At 44.5% G+C, this 24,824-nt stretch overlaps 1 long non-coding RNA gene across 1 annotated transcript in view; it reads left to right on the forward strand.

Moving 5' to 3' along the window:
- Positions 1 to 24,824, forward strand: part of LOC308075251 — a 497,190-nt gene continuing 472,366 nt past the window's right edge. The window contains exon 1 of the long non-coding RNA XR_013932182.1: positions 1 to 52. This is a non-coding gene — a long non-coding RNA (uncharacterized lncRNA). The remainder of the gene's footprint in view (positions 53 to 24,824) is intronic.

Here is a 24,824-nt window from a genome sequence, read left to right on the forward strand (position 1 = left end):
CTGCTATTTTTGAATAGCCAAAGAAATCTAAAGTGACACAGATGCGTTCCGGGTCTTAATGGGTTAAGGCTCAGCTTCATTTTCCGTTAATAAATCACCGCAATCTGGACTAGACCACTGAAATGGGGAGTCCAAACTGTCTGTTTGATATCCGCTTAGGAAAGAACTCCCTTACGAATGGAATATCCACTCAATATCCAGACACACAGTAGTACTAAAAGCTGTAGCAGATTTGCAAGCTTACGGGGCTACAGGGCCGTGATGTGAAATAGGAAAATGTTCGGAATATGCCTCAGCCTTAACTTGCCCTCGCCACTTATGAGGAAAGAGAGCGACGGACCGTTGAGAGGAGAGTCAATTATGTGACAATGATGTCATCGAACTACTGGTTCTGATGAAGTCCATATGTCGTCGGGGGTTCCCTTGCCGTGCGCTCACCCCGTGCCCTTCACATCAGTAACACTGGACTCTGTGACAGCGTGAAATGGGACAAAGATCAGCTGTCTACAGTTATGGCACCGGCGTAACTGAAGACAGCTGATCCCTGTAAACAACCGGACATGTACTGTACAAATCATACATGAGCAATAATCCAGTTTAGAATGCAAGCTATGCTATGTATTGTGAAATGACTGCATGACACCACTTTGGGTCGAGAGGACAATAAATTGCAGTGAAGCAATGCAATTCACTGTCTGTTCATGGCAGATAACACATAAATTGCCGTCTTGCACAATGTAATGCCGAAGAGAACACATCCTCAATCTGTGCATTTAGGCACTGGAAGAGTGCCATGTCTTTTTGTTTTATTAACCATCCATCCATCTTCAACCGCTTATCCGGAGTCGGGTCACCAAGGTTCCAACAGAGAGTCCCAGACTTCCCTTTCCCGGGCCACATTAACTACCTCTAAATGGGGGATCCCGTAGCGTTCCAAGGCCAGCATGGAGATATAATCCCCCCCATCTGGTCCTTGGTCTGACCTGTAGCCTCCTCCCAGCATCCAGCCATACTAGATCCCTGAACCACCTTAACTAAAGGAGCAGCATTGATTGATTGATTGATTGAATACTTTATGTGCACGTAATTGTCAAAAATCTATACAAATATTGATTTAGAGAATACTTTATTAGCAGTTTGCAAAAGAAAAGCACATGGAGGAAAGCACAGTTCAGTACAAGGTCTGCTAAGAGGATTTTAAACCCAAGAAAGCCCATGGCTTGTTTCCATTGGGGTCCTTTGTACTCAATTCATCGTAGCAGCTCTGCTCCAACTCTCTCCCAGTCGACTGACCTTCTTATATTATTACCCTAATCCTAAGGGAGATGCTACCCACCCTCTGAGAAAAACAAATTTCAGCCGCTAAACATTTAAGACAGTGAAAATAGCTGATCTACAAGGATCGCGATGTGACACTTTTGTGAACCATTTTCACAATTTGGGAAAATTTGGCCTTTTATAATGACATGCCCAAAATAGGGACCCCATGGCTGAATGTGGTTAAGCCTTTTGATTATTTCCCCCTACCAAAGAGCACTTTCAGTTCCAGCCACTGAATGATGTATATACAGTGTATCCAGGCAGCGCTCCTCATCTCCCTCTTTCAGAATGTACTTTAGTTTAGCTTTAGTTTATTTGGATTGCATATAACCCACAAATCATGCAACATATGTTGGTTTAAAAAACAATCCAGGATGAAATACAATAAAGTCCAGGACTTATTTGCATTGTGGTCCCTCTCACAAACAAACAAAAGGTGACAATCCACGTGTGTGGCAGCCATACTGCACGTCACGCTGTCCTGACTGACGTGGGTAGCGTGGTACAGTAACTCAGTGGAACTTATTGGACACGGACACACACACACACACACACACACACACACACACACACACACACACACACACACACACACACACACACACACACACACACACACACACACACAGTGATGGAAGAAGTACTCGTATGTTTTACTTAAGTAAAAGTATCAATACTGCGATTTAGACATACTCTGTTACAGGTAAAAGTCCTGTATTCAAAATGTATACTTGGGTAAAAGTACGAAAGTGTTCAGTGGCATCAAAATAAACTTCAAGTACCAAAAGTGAAAGTAGTCATTGTGCAGAATGTCCCATTTCACAAGTTCAAAATGTATAAAAATATTTTGAAAATAGCAGATCTACAAGCTCACAATGTGTCGCATCCCGGCGCGTTGTGAGCTTGTAGAGCGGCTATTTTCAAATGGCCGAAATATATAGAGCTGAATTGGTTAATGTATGTTTTGTAAAGATAATCATAATCTACAAAATAACTAGTAACTCAAGTTTTCAATGTAATTGTGGTGGAGTAGAAGTACAATATGTGCCTCCGAGATTTAGTGGAGTAGAAGTAAAAATATTGAAAATTGTAAATACTGAAGAAAGTAAGAAATACCTCAAAATTGAACTTACCGGTAAGTACAGTACTTGAGTACATGTACTTACGGTAGTTACTTTCCATCACTGCACAGTGCACACACGCACGCACGCACGCACGCACGCACGCACACGCACACACACAGCTCTTATGGTTTTACAACATGGTCCATGTTGCCGGGGACACAAAGTATTTCAGATGGAAGGCATGGAAGGGCAGGCTGCTGTGTTCCCAGACCTATAGCTCACAAACACTTATCTAATTTGTAATTTGCTGCACATTTACAAGCTCCAACTGAGGTGTAAGGTCACAATGGAAACATGGGTAAATACCCGCTCGCTCGCTCTCATCCACCAGCGCGCACACACACACACACACACACACACACACACACACACACACACACACACACACACACACACACACACACACACACACACACACACACACACACACACACACACACACACACACACACACACACACACACAGCACTTCACTGAAGTCGGTGGGAGGTTGAGTAATGAGGTTAAAAGAATATCCAATCCTTTTTTTTAATGTTTTATATACCTACTAGTAAAGGCGGCTTGGGCTGAAACTGGCATCCAAGTAGCTAGTGCTAAATATATCTTGCTGCAATACATGGTTACATGTCATGTAACTAAACAGCACTGTTTTCGGTAAACAGCCACTCCTGCTCACTTTAATCAGTGTCTCTCACTTGCGCTCTCTCTCTCCTTCTCACCCTCCAACACGCAGACAGACAGACAGACACACATGCACGCACGCATGCGTGCACGCACACAAGCAAGCACGCATGCACACACACATACACACACACGTACACGTACACACACACTCACAGCCGGTGGGAGGTTGAGTAGGTAAAGAAAATATCAAAGCCTTCCAGTCTTATCTTCACTTACACACTCTTCTCTTTCCCTCCAGGCTTTCTGCCCTTTCTGGGAAGTGGTCGTTTTATCATTAAACACACAGCACCCCTCTCTCTCTTTAGGTTAAACAACACTGCATTCCACATAGCAGTAAATCAGATGCCCCTTCTTTCCTATCAGCAGTGTGAGATGTGAGAATAGATCACAAAATGAACATCCGCTAAAAAGAGGGAAAAAAAGGGTGCTCCGTGGATGGGTTGAGGGCTGTTTAAGTAGTGTTTCTTGCATGTTCTCCCTGTGTCTCCTAGGGTAGTTAATACCCTCACAAAAACATGTAGTAATCCTGGTCACTATACTGCCTCCCCCTGGTCAGCCGGGGCGCCTGATGGAGGGGAAGGGAACTGGTTGGAATAACGTGTTCCTTCCACGTGCTACGTCCAACCAGGGAAACTCCCCCCTGTCAGGTGACAAGAAGGTCAGTTGGCTCTCATGCATTGAAGGAGGCATGAGCTCGGCCCTGGCCTCCCTAGGCTGGTGGGGGGAGTGTAGTGCCCAGAATCACTTAGCAAATTGGCACCGGGTGAAAAAAGGGTTACAAAATTGAGGGATAAAAATTATAAAAAGAAATAGCGCCTCCGCGCACACACACACACACACACACACACACACACACACACACACACACACACACACACACACACACACACACACACACACACACACACACACACACACGCACACACACACACACATACATTTTAGAAGCCAATTAGAGGCAAACCACAGATATGGAATGAAAAATCTGTTTTACGCTCATTGTCACATGAATCACGACACGAGATTGTTTGAACCTCATTTGGTGAGAAAAAATGTTTCTTAAACAAACTGTCACATTTGTCAAATCTGTGGCACCCAATTCAATTTAAATTCAAAGGAGCTTTATTGGCATGAGAAAACATACATTTACATTGCCAAAGCTAGTGTCAAAATATAATAAAAACAGTTTGGGAAAGTATATACAGTTGGAGGGGGTACAGCATTGTGTAAACAACAGAGTCACATTGCGTCGTTATATACATGTTGTATAAAGCTAGCATATATGTATAAAGGGTATAAAGCTTTTTGAGACAAATAGCAGCAATCTTTTGCAGTGACTTTGGGACAAATAGCAGCATTTTTTCTCAAAACTATTTAAATAGTATACAAAAAAGGCCTCAGATTTAGAATGTGTTTAAAGGTTGCAGCTCTGTTTATATGTGCAGTAGGTCTAAAGGTCTACTCGAGACACTCAATGCTTAGTAGTCCTTAGGGTGGTTGTATTCCATTGGCTAACCTTCTTTTATCGCAACAGTTCACAAATCTTGCTGGTGTGTTCGCACATTGTTGTATTTCTCCCAGTAGGTATGGGAGTTTTTTGTCGTTGGTCATGTTTTCAAACTCACTTTGGGTGTATGTAATCTGTGGGAAGTATGTGTCTGTGATGTCTTGGTATAGTGGCCAGGTGAGCCTTAGGTGGTTTCCACCACATTTTGTGTGCAGTGGGTGCATAGTCTGTCTGCCCTTGGGAGCGGGGTCTGTCTGTGGCGGCCTTTCTCTATTGCAAGGCTGTGTTCACTGAGTCTGTACAAGGTCAATGCTTTCCTAGGTTTTCGGTCGTTCACCGTGCTCAGGTATTCTGCCAATGTTTATTCTCTTTTTAGTGCTAGATAGCTTTCCATTTTGCTTTGGTTTTGGATTGTCTCTTTCCAGTATGTCAGGTAGCTTTCTTTTTGTTTTCTTATAATCTGGTTAAGTCCAATGGGCTTTCCGTCTGTTAGCTGTGCTTGCATTTGTGTCCCTGGACCAGCTGACTAAGGGGGCATCCGCTGTAGGTTTTCGCTATGGTTGAGGGCTATGGTATGGAGCGTGTCTGGGTTGCTTTCTTTTAGGTGGTTATAACATTTAAGTGCTCTCTTCTTTACTTTGATAATGAGTGGGTATCGTCCTATAGTTCTGCCCTGCAAGCATTGCAGGGCATTGCACCCCCTATGGGTCTAAGAGAAATGGTATATATGCATTGTTAAGAGGCCCCCCAAAATTTGGGTCAATCGGACCATGCATTCTTATAAATGGTAATATTAATATTAAAGTGTAGGATACATGTTTAGCACTTGTCTCTCAAGATAATGTGTTGCGGTTTGTGTTGGTTTTGGACAAAATCTACAGTATATAGTATAAAGTGTGTTTTTAAGTAAATGCAAAATAGCATAAAATTTAGTTAGGTTGAAATTATTAGGCTGAGATGTATATTGGGAGTTGCGTCATGATTATACGACCTGTGGTTCAGGAGTTAACAGGCCAAAACATAAAGCGGGCTGGTACAGCGTCACCAGGTAGTCTAATAGTCGAATGACTTCCTTGGCCTACTGGCAGCTTGCTCTAAAAGTTTGATGCTGACCGGTCCAGCAGTTTGCGAGATAAGCTCCAGAATCTCTCACACACACAAACACACACACACACACACACACACACACACACACACACACACACACACACACACACACGCACACACACACACACACACACACACACACACACACACAGGGGCAAAAAAATAAATCTCTGTCCCCGGCCTTCCGCCTGGCAGAGATAATAGGTTTCAAAGCTTTTAATGCATCGCAGCAGCAATCACAATAACGAACGCGTTTTGGCTCTTCTGGACTTCGTCAGTGTTTTGAGGCTGACGAAGTCCAGAAGGGCCGAAACGCGTTCATTATTGTGATTGCTGCTGCGATGCATCAAAGCTTTGAAACGTATTTCGTGAGTGCGGATGTTCCCATTGTGATTATGTATGTTTAAGAACCTTCAACCGGCATCATTCTAAGAAGTTCTGTGAGCGTGCCAATCCTTCGGGCTGCTTGAGGTGAGAATAGATGGACAAGTTTGGAAGGTTACGTGAGGATGTTTCATACATGAAACTCTCTTTTAAGTTCAGGTTAGCAGTGTAATTTAGACACTGTTTACTTTGGCATCAGATGATGCCACAGTTCAATGACCACAGTTTGCTGCTGGTTTATCTCAACACTTTATCTAACCCACACTGGCACTCACCTACGTGGTGCTGGTCTGTATGTGTTCTCTGTGTAATGTCAAGCATGTTTGCTTTAACCTAATGCATACTAAAAGGTGGAGCCATTCATCTATATTAATATAATACATAGAGTTGAAGTCTGTCTCTGTCTGTCTGTCTGGTTGTCTGCACCCCAGGACAGATTGGACTGAAATCTTTCATAGCAGTGTAATACTGTATGATCCGGGGAAGGTCATAGCCGAAGGTGTGGCCGAGGCTATGTTTTCACCCCCGTCCGTCCGTCCTTGTGTGTGTTTGTGTGTCCGTCTGTCTGTGAGCAGCTAATCTCCGGCACCATTCAGCGTGAAACTGTGCACACACACTCCCTGGAGGCCAGAGTAGAACCTCTGCCCCAATATTTACACAGCGGCCTGTTATAGCACCACCAGGCAACTGATTTTTGCAAGACAATTCTTTTATATTACTCCTACAAACATCACGCAAATCGCTACACATTATCTCTATAGTCATGTGATGAAGACATATCTGTCACATTTCTCATATTCCATTCCGATTGGCTATGATCGACTTCCAAAGTTTGTCCATAGTGTGTTTTCTTCAAAACACACTTTTTGCTACTACTCTTACAGATTTAATCCAAAACTCACTCAAATCGGTACATATTATCTCTGGGCTCATGTGATCAAGATGTATAAGTAAAAATGTTCAGATCCCATTCCAAGTCGCTATGACCAAAGTTTGCGGGCCCTGGGTCGGCAACCCAGCCTGCCGGAGACCTGTGCTCCGAGGAGCACACTTTTCTAGTTTGAAATGTTTTATACTTAATATTTAACTTTCGGGCAAGGTGGTTCGGGCATCTAGTGCTGAGGCCTCCTGAGTGTCTCTTTAGGGAGGTCCTTATTGATGCACGTCCCACTGGGAGGAGAACCCCTGGCAGACCAAGGATCAGATGGGTGGATTATATCTCGAAACTGGCCATGGAACGCTTTGGGATCCCCCAGGACGTCACCCAATTCCGGATAAGCGGTTGAAGATGGATGGATGGATGGATTTAATTCTTTAGACCATTAAACTTTACCCAAATATGGAGATTCCTGATGTCATAGTAGTGATGTCATAGACTGGCCTCCAAGTACGTTGTGCCTATGTCACCCGCACAATAACCTGGGCAACGTTGGGTACTCCGGCTAATAGTTACTAAATACATCTTGCAGCTATAGATGGTCACATTACTTAACAGCACTATGTTGTAGTTTCTGAGATCTGGAAGAGTTAACCACTTAGGTCCTCTATACCTCGTTGTACGACAAATGCTCGTTGTGAGCTTGTAGATCTATTTTTGAAAAAAAGAAAAATTACAATTACAAAATTACAATTATTCGGCCAACAGGAACGTGAGGATTAAAAGATGGTTACGCTATTGGACAACGACCCTAACATGACTTTTGGAGAAGCCAAAGCAGTCTTTGATTACATTACGTCCCGCTTGTGGATGTTGATGTCAGAAGAGGAACTGTGGATACAGATGCACTGCAGTGAGAAGGAGGTGACCTCAGAAACTCTAGTAGTCCCGTGGTGTTCCAGGAAAAGGGGAGCTTGTCTCAGAGCTGTTGCGCTATTTGACTCAAAGCCACAGAGACTCCCCTCCCCTCCCTCCCCCTCGAGGCCCCCACCCCACCAGCACCCGCGACCTCTTCCCAGCCTCCCGGCCTCCCAACCCCTGCTCTCAGTCACTCCATTTGCATCCCTCCTTGCCATTCCTGTTTTTTTCCTCTCCCCCCCCCCTCCTCCCCTCCCTGTTTGTCTCCATCCCACCGATACCCCGCCAACCCGTCCCTCCGTCACAGTGCACGCTCTGCTCCACATGCAGCAGCCTAGGGTACAAACGGCTGGTTCTTATCTGGGATAATAGCCACCCCAACTGGGCCCTGGCACTAATGAATCATTTCCTCTCAGCATACGGTGAGAAAATCACTTTCAGAGTTTGGAGTGAGGGACTGATGCAGCGTGAAGATCTCTCCTCTCTTCTCCTTGCCTTCCTGCCTCTGCAGATGAGCCAAGCTTAAATGGATTGCACAGTTTGTATACTACACATGCTCGCACGCACGCACGCACGCACGCACGCACGCACGCACGCACGCACGCACGCACGCAGAAAGAGAGAAAAACTAATGTTGTGTGCTTTTAGCTGTATTTTGTATCTTACCGTAAGCTACTTAGGCTCCATAAAGCCACAAACTTGATTAAAATAGTTTTAGCCAAATGAGCATATGGATGTCAGATGTTCTGCCCTTTCTCTCTCTCTCTCTCTCTCTCTCTCTCTCTCTCTCTCTCTCTCTCCCCGTCTTCCTATTCCTCTCTCTCATTCACTGCCCTCCCTTTACATGCAAACAAACTTAAGCGCATATTATTTGGAAACACACACAGGCACTCACTGTGCACTTGCATTATGTTCATGCACATACACGGCACGCGCACACACAAACATATTCCTGAGAACATTTGCAAATCCTCCACCTTGCCTGCTCCAAGTTCACACACACACACACACACACACACACACACACACACACACACACACACTACACACACCCTGCTCTCTGTCACGTACCATCTCCCTCGGGGTCAGGACCTCCCTGCCGCTCAAGCTGTGTGACTTGGCAGAGTACACCGCTGCACTGAACACAGAAGCCTGGATATCACGTGTGTGTGTGTGTGTGTGTGTGTGTGTGTGTGTGTGTGTGTGTGTGTGTGTGTGTGTGTGTGTGTGTGTGTGTGTGTGTGTGTGTGTGTGTGTGTGTGTGTGTGTGTGCGTGACAGAGAGCGTGTGTGAGCAGGAAAGAAACAGAGGTTCCACAGCTGTGATTCTCAACCCTTTTAATTTCAAGGACCCCCATTTTGAGAGGCATTATAGGTCATTTGATACCCCCAATGTACACTGTTAATTCCTCAGTGTTAAATTGACTCTGAGAGTTACCCCCCGGAGACCCCCTCAAGGACCCCCTGAGTGTACCCGGACCAGTATTGTACTGTACGTGCACACTTTGTAAATGTTTATGTTTGTATTCTAAGGTTCAATTGCACAGGTGGCTCCTCCTTATCACCCTAAATAAATCCCCTCTACTAAGAGAAACAGGTCTCAGCTTCCCTCTGGTCTTCTCAGCAGTGGCAGAAGAAGTACTCTTTAGTAGTCTTTTTTCTTCTTCTTTACAAACCTAAAAGTAGCAATACCACAATAAACACTGTATACTCTGTTGCAAGTAAAAGTCCTGTGTTCGGGGCGCCGATGGCCTAGTGGTTAAGGCGGATACCACAAATGGGCTCTAATTCAGCCTGACAGTGAGTCGCAAGTTCGATCCCCAAGCTCGACTGCCTTTTCCGCGTGTCACTCCCCGGTCTCTCTGTTTCCTGTCCTATCTTCACTGTACTATCCATAATAAAGGATGGCAGAAAAGCCGCATAAATATCTTCTGCATATAGCTTGCATAAACATTTTTACTTGAGTAAAAGTACATGCTGTAGGTGTTGGTTTAAAAGTACTCATTGTACAGAATGGCCCATTTCATGTGTTCGTCACTTTAATGTTTCAGATGGTAAAGGTGGTGCTGATTTTAATGTGATGTTGGGTAGTTTAATCTATAATAATAGATGATCATTTATCGGTCAATTTATGATTTGTATTCATATTCTAAATCTGAAAACTAACTACTAACTAAAGCTGTCAAATAATTGCATTAGAGCAAAAAGTAAAATATTTGTAAGTAAGTGAGGTCAGAGAGGCTTATTGTCGGTATTCGCTGAGAACGCAGGAATCTATCCTTGTTTCAATGTGGTAGACCCCTGAGAGATGGATTGCTGAAGTGGAGCACAACACCTGCCATCAGTTCCCAGTACTTACCACATGACAAAGGCGAGCGCTCTATCGACTGACCGACACAAATACAACATTTGAATAGAAGTATATAGTATGAAAAACTGGAAATACTCAAGTACGGTAAAAAGTTGATCAAAATTGTACTTAGTACAGTACTTGAGTAAAAATACTTACTTACTTTCCACCTCTGTTTCTCAGACTTTCACTGCTGCGCCGCAACGGCCCCTGTCTCGCCTCGTCCCCCTCCATATATATATATACTTCATGTGAACTCCCCCGTGCCCAGCTAAGAATTGCCCCCCCAAAGGCTGTTTGGCTTGGCAGCCCGCCCAGACCAGTGCACCCTCTGTCCCGTACCGTAGCCATCAGGGTCACTTGGGAAGACTTGTGTTTTCCTTCATGCATGTCCTCCAACAACATTCGGCTCCCCCACTTCCTCCCTCTCGTGACATGGAGGTTTCTGGCAGCTGGGCGGGACAAGGAGACAGTTGAGAGAAAGAGCACAGCAGATCGGAAAGCTTTATCTGTTTCCTCCCAACACTTATCTCAATGCGACGATGTCATGAGTTACTTCTAAGAGTCGATGCAGTCTGCCTCAGACTCGGGAGTGTAACTTTAGCTTAGCTTTAGTTTTCTTTTCTCCACATTAACCCTGGTGTCCCTGATTTGGGCAAACTTTCAACACTTTTCTAAATTTTTCATATACATAATTTTTTCATATCTGCAAATCTATAAGCTCACAACGTGTCACTATGAGACACGTTGTGAGCTTGTAGATTGCTATTTTCACTACTTGTCATACGACAAAGTATATAAGGCGTTTATACGTGGCTATAGTCGATGCAGTCCGACCTGGTGCACAACTTTAGTTACTATATACAGTATATGTATATACATATGTATATGTATATATACATATATATATATACACATATACATATATATATATATATATATATATATATATATATATGTGTGTGTGTGTGTGTGCCCCGAGTTATCCCGAGTTTTCTCTGAATACCCTCCCTGCCAGAACGAGAAATCCCGAGTTTTTACTTTTTACTGTGGTATTTTTTTACTGTGGTATTTTTCATGATCACTTTCGCTTTCTGATTCCTTCAGACTCATTGGGTTCCGGTTTCATGACGCAGATTCCGTTTCCGGTTCTCATTTTTTTCCCGCGGTCATTTTTGACCAGAATAGGGAAAGTCACGTTTTTTCACACGGTATAAAAAACGAACGGAGAGGTCTACTTCTATTCTCTTTGGTCTGGGTGACTAACAGTCATCGTAGTCGTGTATCGCATCGTAATTTAGCCCGATCAGCGATTGTCGAAAAAGTCACATCCGGTTAATGACCGGATGTGACGTAAGTATGTTAGGGAGGGGGCGAGCGAGTCAACGAGGCGATCAATGTGTCGATTTGCTGCTCTCTACTGGTAGAACTGTCGTATGGGTTTAAAAACCCAATCAGATAATTTATTTGAATGAAAAATTACAAAATTTAAAAATTTAAAAACACGCAAATTGCTGGCACTGGGGGAGTACTTTATGAAAGTACTCTTGTCAGTGAAAGAGTTAAATGCTAACAAATATCATATGATCAAACACATCAACAACTGAGATCACATGGGATGGAATTCACGAATCCAATCGCATACAAGACCTGTTGAATTTCCAGTCCAAAAACCGAGGGCATAGGCTATACCGGCAGAGATTGCCAGGAATGTGCAAACCAATCATTAGCCTGACTGCCAGCTTCTTCCACTGGTCCAACATTTTTTACACTACCAAGACACGACCAAAAAATGTCTTCCTTCATTCCCTGTTCCCCCCATTGCAAGTCAAAGCTGTTCCCTTGTCTTACGCCACAAACCCCAGCCTTCTTAGTGGCTTTGGCTGCATACATTCTGGCGCTGGCAACACACTGGCGTTCAGTGTTCCGTTACTGCTACCTCCAATGATGAATGTCCTTGGCCTTTGTGGAGTCACATCAATCCAGCTGGGGCATTTCCGCAACGTGTGCGTATCGTTTCCCCTTGTGTGTTGTAGTTGGCGAGGCAGGCAAACAAGTTCTGCTTACCTCTGATTAGCACTCTGACAAATTAGCACTCGTTTTGCTAAACAATATGTCTGCTTTGTTTCCAATCGCAGGATAAGTGAAAGTGAACGCACGGTATACTTCCTGGTAATGTGTTACTCAGCATTGTGCTGACGCCGTAAAGATTTTGCAGCGTGGCTCTCTGCAAGAGGCTGGCTGTCTGTAAGAGAGTCTGTCTGTCTGTATGTGTGTCTGGGAGCTAATCTTGCAAACCGCTGGACAGATCAGTGCTAAACGTCGAATGTACACTACCGGGCAGGAAGTGTATTGTATTGTTTGAAACATTTAACATACACTTTATAATGGAAGTCAATGGGACTCACATTGACATCAGAATGGGGAGTCATATGTCATATATGGCATAGAATCTATATATTGATCTTCATCTGGCCAGCCTGTGACGTCAGTCATCTTTGCCATAGATGACTGACGTCACAGGCTGTCCAGATGAAGACCGAGATCCACATTGGAGCCACGCCGTTCCCATGTTGGATCCCTAGATCCAAACGATTCCATTTTTTTGTTTCTCGTTCTCTGGTTTCTCTCTTTGTACAACACTCTGGGTCTTTGCCAATCGTTTCATCTCGGTGCCCAATAACTAGGAAAACGGTCCTCTTTGATTGCTTAACTGCTGCTTAACTTTCAGTAGATCTCACTCTGTTATCCCTTATGGGTTCTCAGGAGAAACTGCGCTGAGAGGCCAGTCAGGAAGGAAGGAGGTCTTTCGGATCAGCTCCACACGTCCAAGAAAAGCGAGGAGGCACATGCTGTACGTGCAGCTCAGTGCTGATGTCATGATACCTGATCGACTTCTGAAGGTGCCAGATTGTGTAATAGCCATCACGGTGAGTTACACGCCCCCCTCACTCCTCTCTCTCTCGCTCTATATATCCCCCTCTCTCTCCCTCTCTCTCTCTCTCTCTCTCTCTCTCTCTCTCTCTCTCTCTCTCTCTCTCTCTCTCTTTATATATCCCTCTCTCTCTCTCTCTCTCTCTGGCCAGGGACAGCAGCTGGCTGTACTTTGTGCTTAAGCAACTGTGAATTTGAACACATGACATCACTGGCCTACTGGGGGCAGGGGAGGTGTCTTTGCACGAGCGCTGTGGGACAAATATTCCGATTCTTAACACCCATGTTACTCCACGTAGGGTCTTGAAGCAACACGGGTCATTTAGTGGTCATTGGCTCTGTCTCTCTCCCTCCACTCCTGTTGGGACTGACAGACAACAGGAGTGGAGGGGAGAGAGAGAGAGCATGAAGAAAATAAATTCAGTTATCATCTGTGCTCTCTATTGTATTGATGACGGTGGAGAATACTGCTGTTAGTAATCCACTTGGACGATAAGCATTTTTTTTTTTTTTTTTTTTTTAGGGGTGGAAGTTTTTTTTTTTTTTTCGATTTAGTAGACAGACCCGGAACCTGAGAGCACAGATGGGGAAGGACAATGCAACAGAGGTCGAACAGGGCTTAATTTCGGTTAATGTCGGTTATTTAGTCCTGAACGGTTATTGACACACACATTAACCGTCCCATCCCTATAAAAAAAACCTGTAGCCTTTACTTTTTTAAAGTTAAGCTCCCTCCATTTTTCCCTCTAATGATCTTTAAAAAAAAATTGCAGATCGGCTATTATCTGTATAATAATAAGATGACAGCCGATAGCTGAAATAATAATTTCAGCAGCACTTTAACCCCACACCCACACACGACTGGCTATAGAGTGGCGGTGTGGGAATCCAAAGCTCCCCGGTTTGATCCCAGGCTCCTCCATCCAGGTGTCCATGAGCAAAACACTAACTGCTCCCCCGTGTTCTCACTCGGAGCAGCACAGTGCTGGGTCAAATGCAAGTAATTTACCTTTGGCGATCACTACAAATAACCCAGTTTTTTTTATTACCAAAGGATTTCCTAGAGATACAGCAGAACTGGCTAATTGTGCACTTCGTTTCTTATGGCATGCATAACCTCTTGATGTGAATGAACCCTTATTGTGATATTACAACATTTCCTTCCACTTATTCCCACTCACTATATTACCTGTCAGCGGTTTGTAATGCTACGCCAGGCATGCATGATAGTGGTTCCCAAACTTTTTAGCTCAAGACCCAAAAGAGAAATCCGACATTTGCCCGGGACCCAAACTAGTGAAAATAGCAGATCTGCAAGCACACAACGCGTCGCTTCGCGCCGCGTTGCGAGCTTGCAGATCTGCTATTTTCACTACTTCTTTTAGGGAATTTAGGGAATGTCTTTGATTATTTTTTTTGTTTATTCATGACATTCTTTTTGAAAAATGTTGTGAAATGTGTGATTTTGTTTTTTGTGGAAATCTTTAGAAAATCCTTTCAAATAATAACAATTCATGACAAAATTTAAGAAACAAAAAATAAAGGGATATTCACTTGCGAACCACGAAAATGGATCCATGACTCACAAATGAGTTGTTTGTGAAACACTGTGATAGATGCATGCATGGTAGATGCATGATGATAAATGCACGACAGATGATGACTTGCGATAATTCGGCCAGTGATCTGCAAGAGTCAATACGTTTCCCTGCGGTATGAAGTGGGTTTGGGTGGTTACTCGGGAGTGGGGTGGAGGGGGGTGGGGGGTGATGTCAGCTTTGGGCCAAGCCAGACCAAATAGGAGTCATGGGATGTGAGCCGTGGGACTCCATGTTTGGGAATGCTGCTCTGCGGAGCTCGCCACATTGCAGTGTGCGTAGCAAGCGGTGTTTTCTCAGCTGGTCCGATTCGAGGAGGAGAGGGAGGCAGGCAGCAATGGTTGCTTAAGACCCACATGTTCTCTCTGGCCCTGAAATGCAGTTATTATTGTAGGTGCATGGTCCTTTGTGACAGTGCATATTGTTACTGTCGGGGCAGAAACCTTGTATCTCCATAATGTTTTATGTTTTTTTCATATTTTAATGGGTTTTCTTCATAAATTAATGGCCTATTTTATACTTTGGCATATGGGAATATCGTGCAACAGTGAGTGTGTGGGTAGTTTTGATCTTTAAAAAGTCAAATTTTTGAACAATTTTGAAAAATGTTCGACTATAATGACATGCCCAAAATAGGGACTGCAGGTTGAAAGTAGTTGAGTCTGTCTGTGGGTTTTATAAATATTTAACAAATAAAAAGTATTAAGAGCTTGTGACTAAATAATAACGAATGGATCCACATCTCCTGAAAGCTATGGCTTTGGACATACAAGGTTTCCACCCGACAGCAACGATATTTACGCTTGGCTGAATCCAAGTTGGCCTCCCCACATAATGTTGACCTAACTCAAGCACAATGGCAGAAGTCAAACACTTATATTGTACATGCTGGCTAGTCGGAACTGATTTGCTTTATAGTTTGTTCTGAGCTGGAAATTGCCAGATTTGTAAGTGCTTTGAGTGCTTTAATAGGAAAGTTACTCACTGGATAGAAAAGTCTATAAAATTTGCAGCCCTTAAAAGACATGATGTTGAACTAATGATAGGTTAGGATTGGCGGTTAAACTCATGTTGAGATTAAAGGCTAGGCTGATAAACTGTTGGGCTTGGAGAATGTCCGGATTTCTCTGTACCATAAACCATGGGCCAGCCCCTGATGATGTGTGTGTGTTGTTCTTGTGCTTTGAGGACGAATAGAAAGTGCTTGAAAAGTTTTTTTTTTGTTGAGAGGGGGCAGAGGTTAAGGGGTAGGTGTTGATGGACTGGGTTAGAAATAAGATAGGGCTATAGGTTTGTATTGAATTAGAATTAAGAGTAGTTTGTTTTGTGCGTGTGTGTCTTTGCGTGCGTGCGGTATATTTATGTGTGTGTGTGTGTGTCCAAACTCCCATAAGCATACAGGTTTTATCCAGGTCTTTGAACTGTGCTAAGGATAATTGGTTGGTACATTCCAAGTGCTCTCTTGGACTGGCCTTTTCTGTGGCCCTGCTCAGATGCTCTACAGCCCATGTAATTCCCAATTTCCAATGTAAGAACAATAAACGCAACAAGTGGTCTGCTCCAGTGTGTACACAGTAACCTATCTCGCAGAACACACGTTTCCTCTCACACTGGCAGGCCCCTATCCACATACATTTTCTTGGGGCAAAGTAAATCTCTTTCTGAACCAGAGAGAAAGAGGGGGGAGAAAACGAGGCAAAACAGAGTGTAGCTGTTGGCAGACGCTTCTGGCAGCTCCGTGAGCACTGCGATGCAGAGCAACTTGTGCTAGAGGGGGGGTAGTATGTCTTATTTATACTGGCAGAGTGGAGAGAAGCGCTACCTTGGAGGTGGTGGGCTGTAGGGGCCTATATATCATACCTCCTGGCAAACCGGCCAGCGGGTGGTGGGTGTCCTCGTCCATGTGGGAGGAGACAGAGAGGGAACGGGGGGGATGGGGGCGTGAGGTGGGGGGGGGGGGTACTGATGAAGGGGAAAGGGGGCCTACACTGCTAGGGAGTCAGCCAAAGTGCAGGCCTCCCTTAATGGGTTCTCCACTGCTATGTGATCCCAGTTCGGAGAATTGGAGCAGACACCCAGACTCCTGTCTCCCCCCCCGCTCTGCCTGCCGCGACGGGGGCCGGTCGGTCTGTGGGACGTTCGAGGCGGGCTGGGGGGGAGGGGGGAGGGCGATGGTGGGGGGTGGCGGCGGCAGGCGGCGGCGGCAGGCTGGAGGCATCTCTGGCTTCTGGTGTCTCCTGCTCTCAGGAGAGGTGATGGTCGACCAAACCACAGCCACCTGTGTGTCTGTACACTTCTGGGATCTGAGTCACGCGCCGCGTCGCACGTTCACAGAGCTCCCTCTTCCTCTTGAGTCATCGAATAATAACTCTTCGCAGGCTTTATAAGCGGCACCTCCGACAAAAGAAAACCCGCGTGCACTTGAAGTTAAGCTCCACCATATGTCTCATTCTCCCGATGAGGGAAGAGGAAGCTTTGCGACATTGCTCAAGTCCAACCGTGTCCTAAAATGTGACTCCACACCGTTCCCTGGCCTTGCAGTCTCCAGGTTTTGTCATTAACCACCACATGTACCACCCCCCCACCCTCCCCCACCCCAAAAAAAAACTCACACCGCCTCACAATGCAATACGTTATGAGCTTGTAGATCGGCTATTTTTGCCAAAAAGATTTGCTGTAGAGGGAAAAAATTGAGGGGGTAGTAGACCCCTGGGGGACTCCGGTCAATGAAGTATGTACTGTAGGTTTCAAGTGATTAACTGCTTTTCGCCTCCTGGATAAAGAGATGCCACAATGTTCACCGTACTAATGGAAACATGGTCAAATTGTTTTGATCGTAAATTTCCCATCAACGGTTTCCACTCTTGGCCGCGTGGCCTTCGGTGCCCAGTTGCGTGTCCAGTTTTCCCTGCGTCACCAGATACCTGACTTTATTTTCATAAACTATCCCTTTTCTATTTATTTGTAGTTCTCATCGTGGGACCACCACAGTAATGAGAGGAAAATCTATAATTCATCCTGCTTTACACTACGGTATTGTGACTCGCCATCGAGTCATTTATCTTCATCTAAAACGGTCGGGGTCTGATATTGTTAAAGTGATTTTAGTGGGTAAGAGTTTGTGTAAGACAGAAATTCGCACGAACCCGTAATTGTATTTGAAGGCTCCACATGTGAGGGGGTCCACACAGTCTCCATGGTTCAGAGAGAGGTACTGGAGCTCACTGCAGATGTGTTAACTCCTCCCCTGCTGGCACAAACTGGGTGATTATGTAATAATCACCATGAGCTATAAACTCAGTCTGTTCCACTTTTGAACGTACTGTACCAACTCCTTTAGTTCTTTGATTACGTATATCACACTGTGTAGGCATGAAGATTATGAACAAACACGCACTACTGGGCGCTTATTTGTATAGTTCTTTTTTCCCCCCAACAAATGCAGAGGTTTTCAGTTTGTCAGAGTAAGGAAGTTTAGCAAACTGAGCCCATTGTCTCATCGTAGAGCAGACGTAATTGGTGGGATGCACCCGAATGTCTCCTGCACACTCTTCTCTTATGTAATGCTACAATATGAGCTCACTTGGCAGCAGAGCCGTAGTAATAATGCTCTAGTATGTGTGTTGTCATCAGTGTCATTGCATGGCTTTACGCATGGTTTTATTCATTCTCCTTCAACTAAGAAATATAAAGTATTAAGTGTTAAAGCATCAGTGTTGCTAAGACATGAACCAGAATTCAATTCACAAGAATAGTCTAATGTCAAAGTCCTTATTTATTTTTTTTTAACTCTTTTCTTATTGTCAGTTGTGTTGCAGTATTATAGCCTCATATACATGAACAATAGTGACATTGCAGAAATATTTGAAACCAAAACAAATTAGTTGCAACACAAACTGTAACGCAGAACAACAATAATTATAGTACAGTTAAACATGAATGAACAGAATGAATTAACTGTATTAAGGCCTTTTAGGGGAAAATGTTCCCAGTGGATGTACACAAAAGAGTTCACGTTTTAGGAGTATAGTGTTTTTGTCTCGCGCTCTGTGTGGATGTTTAATGACATCGATTCCTCTATATCTGACAGTGGATGTGATGCATTTCGCCGTGGCAAAGTTTACAGTCACATAACTAGATACAAATTATACTTTATATTTCATATGTTGTATATGTTTTGTCAAAATACTAGATATGCTTTTAATTAGACAGAGGCACCTCTAATTGATTGTGTTTATGGAGGCTATTTAGCTTCAGTCCGTGTGGTGTACAAACTATGGGGGGTTTATGAGTTGTATATACTGTGATTTCTTGGTGTACCTTGTATATGTATACAGTATGTAGCCATGTGTGTATAGAATATGTGTATATGTAATGAATGTATTGTTTGCTACAGCGTGACTGATGGCAATAAGCAACAGATGTGTTTTTATCACATGGTTTTGTAATATACGGTAGGACTCTGGGTAGTTAAGAGGCCGACTTTCTGTTTATACCGGAGGTCTGAGGAAGAGCTTGTGTTGATCAAAATGTCACTACATTCAATAGATATACAGTAGGAGATATTTTGCGTGTCGATCTTTCTGCTTTCGTACAGAGTATACAGTACAGAGTCCCGGTGCTCCTTTTTTCGCTCTACACCAAATCTTGTAAAATCAAGTAGAAATCCCTCAATATTACTCATATTCCCTCAAAATGTCAATTTAGATCATTTATTTATTTCCCCATAACATATAATGCATCTATCACATTTATATATCTAGTAGCCTATCTCTATCTCTATTTCTTTAATAAGTGACAATTGTCCACTTAATGTGTCATCTCCAGCCTATACCACAGTGGTTCTCAAACTGGGGTCCGGGGACCCCCAGGGGTCCTTTAGGAGATACGGGACTGTAACTGTAAATGAGTGTACAAATGGTTCAGGTCCATTTGGTTCCAATTGTACATTCTCAGAGTTAGGATTTTATAATATAGATTGTGCTCCCAGAGATGGACAATGGCATCAAATGGGGGTCTGTGGTCTAATGCATATCAAACTGGGGGTCCTTGAAATTAAAAAGTTTGAGAACCACTGCGTATAGCAGCTCATTTGGGCACAGCTCTATACGCAGGGAGAGAGAGAGAGAGAGAGAGAGAGAGAGGAACCTTTGGCCAAGTCCTCTAATGCCGGCAGGCTGAGTAAACGGTGTCTCCAGAACCCTGTGTTAGCTCCAGCATTCCCATAAGCACTCTTCATCCCCATTGTGTTATTCTTTATGATCCGCACCTCCTCTCCGGCTCAGGCCGTCTTCCGGGGCCTCTCGCTGTCCCCAGGCAGTGCCCTGCGCTTACTCGCAAGCTTGTTCACTGTATTGGAGCACAGATACCCTGTACCTTACCCCTGCAGCTGGCTAAGGCTTGCTGGTCACACATGCACAATGGTAGGGGGAGTGGCCAACGCAGCCGGAGGCTCCGCCCCCTTTGCACGCGCGTACAAAGGAAGTGAACGAGACGCAACTGTTTCATTCATGCATCAGTGCAATATGGTCGCCAACCATAGCAGATCTTCAAGCTCGCAACACGTCCTGCTGCGACACTTTGTGAGCTTGTAGATCGGCTAATTTCAGTGCACGGCACGATTGATTGATTGTAATACTTTATTAGCAGGATTGTTAACAGCACAAGTAGTACAGTAAAAGGTTATGCTATATAAGGATAGCACAAAAAGCTCCAGGGGGCTTGTTTCCATTGTGGTCCATTGTGCTAAATTCATCAATGAATCAATCAATCAATGGCAGGGGAGTGGCCAACGCATGCCCAGGCGTCAAACGTGTCAAAGTTCAAATAACTTAAAAAAAACTCCATGCGACGGCACATGCCGCAACCAGAAGCTCCACCCCTTCAGTTGTGTAAAATGGAAGTAAACGGCACTCCATTGTTTCAGTCACAGATGTGTACCCTAAATAATGTAACAGACCCTCGTAGAGGTTGCGTCACACTTGCTCTACTTGAAGTCCAATCCATCAGTCAAAGGTGGGATTCCAGCAGACTTGAGTCGGGCCACAAATGCATGGACTAAAGCCTGACTTATACTTAGTTGCATGTGTGTGTGTTGCGCATGAAAATAGCTGATCTGCAACGCGTTGCAGCGGGTACGTTTGTAGATCTGATATTTTCAGTCAGTGTGACACCGCCGTGTAACTTAAGTCAGGACTAACCATCTGCAAGACGGAGAGAGAGAGAGAGAGAACAGTTGTGTCTGGTTGTGACTCCATGTGTATCGGAGGAGGCATGCGGTTGTCTGCACCCTCCCCAGGCCAACAGTAGGGGGGCTGGCAGCGACGGGGACCACAGTAGACATGATGGGGAATTGGCAACGACTAGAGTGGGAGAAAATGGAATGACCAAAAGACACATGAGCGTGCTTGACAGTTGGGATATGACTTGAAATCCGTGCACTGCTGGAGCTTCAAAGGGTAATTTAAACTAAATTACATTCTCTGTATCCCGCCAAAATTTGCTCTTGCATGAAAAGTTATCGCGTGTTTACTTTTTCTTGGTGAGAGTGAATCCCCCACACGCTCTCTCACGTACAACCACCCCTATACGCAAAAAAAAAACTAAACCATGAGATGCACACAATGTAAGCACATTGTGGGGCTATGTTAACCCATTAAGACCGGGAAGCATCTGCGTAACCAATTTAACCATTATTTTTATACTTTGGCTATTCAAAAATAGCAGATATACAAGCTCATAGTGCGGCACCGAGTGCCGCACTATGAGCTTGTAGATCTGCTATTTTTTTTTAAATCATTTTTGCAAATCTTTGAATATATATTTTAAAGGGATTCTTTTTTACTCAAATCTTTGCTTCTGGAGGGTGGGGTGCGGGGTTCCCTGGAACAAAATATTTTGAGATGGGGGTCCGCGGCCAAATACATATAATTTTGGGGGTCCTTGACGTGAAAAAGGTTTGTTCCAGGGACCCCCAGAAGCAAAGATTTGAGTTAAAAATGTAGTTAAAAAATATATATATTCAAAGATTTGCACACATTTTCACGATAAAATAAAAATAAAAATATATAAAATAATGGTTACATAGGCTATAGCTAAAAAAACTAAAATGACACAGATGCGTTCCCGGATTGAATGTGTTAAAATGTCATGATCTAGCAGAGAGGGACCGGGAGTATCGCATGTCACACGTTGCTAGCACGCCAAGCGTGTTCCAAAAAAACCTTGACAGAGGGGAGTATTTTCAGAGCCTGGTCGTGCAGCCGAGCTTCAGCAAAGCGTTATTCTCTCTCAGCGAGCGAGGAACTCTTGACATAGGCAATCACAGCCCACTACAAAAGGAGAATGTAAAAACAACTGTAAATGAATCCCTGCGAACACAAATAGCTTATTGCTAAATTGTTTTGGTCTGGCTTCAAGCGTGGCTAAAAGGAGTGCTTGAAGTGGGATGGAGTCATGGGGGGGGGGGGGAAGACTTAAACCCTGATTTATACGTCGTCGTACGCCATCGTCGCGCCGGAAATAGACGATCTGCAAGCTCACGTCCGCGTTGTGGGATTGTAGGTCTGCTATTTTAGGCCTGGAACGGAGCATAAATTCGGCATTAGAGACTGGTGGAGACGGTGTGTCCGGTGCAGCGGTGAGCTGGGCGTCGCCATGTTGTTTGACTGTACGTGATATCGTTGTGTTGGAGACACCGGATTTTGTGAGAGAAATAAGCAACTAGGTCTAGGCCCAAAAGAAGCGACTGTATGCCACATGAGCACTTTAAACCTATATATATATACTGTATACATCGGCTATTTGAAAATAGACGATCTACAAGCTCACGATGCATCGCGATGCAACGCGTTGTGAGCTTGTTGATCTGCTATTTTCAAAGAATCTTGAAATAAAATGTGGAATATTTGGATGATTTTTTAAACATTCTAGCAACACAAATCTGGTACGGAGCTCCCTGGCACAAAACATTTTCAGATGGGGGTTAGGGACAAATACATATTAATTTGAGGGTCCATGACATGGAAAAACCACTGGTTTAAATAATAATTAAAACATTTCGAAGCAAGCCCAAATAAGCCACTAAACTTAAGAAACAAGCCCAAATAAGCAACTACACTTTAGCCCCCCAAAAAACGCAGCCTGCAACTACAGTACCAATATTTACAAGCAACTTTACAGAAAAAGAAGCCCAAAGTCACGTATAATAAGCGGACACGGCAACACTGGACACGATTACACCATGTTCCGTAGCAAAAAAAAAAAAAAAGAACGCGTTGGCATGGACTTCAAATATAGACACTATAAAGCTGGAGAGGCATGAGTTACTCCCCTTTCACTCGCCATTGTTCATCAGCGTTCTCTTTGACAAACAATTCTGCTTCACACGGCTCTCTGAAGCCAGCGGATCAGAAAGATCAACTGGCTTTGCTGTATACAATGATGACATGTTGCTTTTTCATTCTTACCAGTGATTATAAAACATTATGTGGATTCACATAAGTGGATTCAGCGCAAGCTAGGGGCTCAATGCCCTTGGCCACCGTTACAGACCGCTGCCACGGACCCTTAAAAGTTGGGAGATGAATTCGGGCTCCTCGGTTTTAACCTGTGTGGTCTCGATCTCCCATGACTGCATGCATGTCTTTTAATGAGACATTTCTAAAATAGCTGTTGCAGCATGGGACAAATTGCTCCTTTTCCATCCTGAAATTTTGATCCTTTCGAGGACTGACAATATTGGGTTCGCTTTTCTTGATGGAACGAAGCATGACAAGTGAAAATAGGCACATCTCAATTTCTGAAATGTTTTCAATTACCAAGAAAAGCTGTAGAAGACAGCCGCTTGAACACAGCGTGGCACGCTCGGCTGGAAAAGCACACATAACTCTTAATAGTCTAATGGGTTTCCCTTCAGTTCCAAGAAGTTCCCCCGATGCCTCAGTGTTTATATTGTTGTTATGTTTTGCCATGCTTACCAAGGAGTTACCCGTGGCCTTTTCTTTGACAGCTGGGCTTTGCATCGCCATGGTAACAGGCTAGTTTGCTCAGTGAGCCTAATGCTGGGATGAGCTGTCCTGCGTGCATCCACGCTGAACAGAATCTCCTGCCAAGAGAGCGTGGCAGGGCTTGGTCTGCCCCAGCATGTGCCATCTCTTTCTGACTCCCTGTGCCAGTGGTGTATATGTCACAGGGAAATTGGCAGTCCAGGGAAATTGACAGGGGAGCGCTAGTTTTATAGGCGCGGGGCGGTGCTGCGAGGCGGGGCTTTGATGCGAGGACGACGACGACCACAACAACAATATAACAACCAGGAAGCTACGCTAGGGGAACGCTGAAAATAAAATGGATAATATGAGAGAAATACTCAAGTAAAGTACGAATACCACAAAATTGTACTTGAGTAAATCTAATTTGTTACTTTACACCACTAGTACAAAGCTCAGTGGCGCACTTCGATAATCATTGGACTCCCCACCCACTACCACTGGGAGCCGGGGTTTGACTCCCGCTCGGGACATTACTTTTTCAAACAACCGCGGACTACTTTTTTTTCGCTGATAAAGTATAGTTTTGGACCATGACGGAGGCGCGCCGACTTAGCAGACCTTGAGGCCGAGGAGTCGCGCCCGAGCGCCTCCAGGCGCGAGTGCCCGCGACGACCGGCCGATGGTCTGCTAGTCGACTTAAGCGCCGTCCGAGTTATGTACCGATAGGCACAGAATCGTAAATGATGTTGTGGGGACTGCGTTTGCCCCAAGTGCCACTCACTGCACTAACATAGCCCGCCAGGCCCGCCCCCTTGTGCTTCAACTGCATGGAATGAGGCTGTGTGTGTGTGTGTGTGTGTGTGTGTGTGTGTGTGTGTGTGTGTGTGTGTGTGTGTGTGTGTGTGTGTGTGTGTGTGTGTGTGTGTGTGTGTGTGTGTGTGTGTGTGTGTGTGTGTGTGTGTGTGTGTGTGTGTGTGTGTGTGTGTGTGTGTGTGTGTGTGTGTGTGTGTGTGTGCGCGCGCGCGTGTGCGC

This window comes from Gymnoscopelus braueri (genome assembly GCF_963280865.1).
Source record: "Gymnoscopelus braueri genome assembly, chromosome: 19".
In the NCBI taxonomy this organism is placed as follows: domain Eukaryota; kingdom Metazoa; phylum Chordata; class Actinopteri; order Myctophiformes; family Myctophidae; genus Gymnoscopelus; species Gymnoscopelus braueri.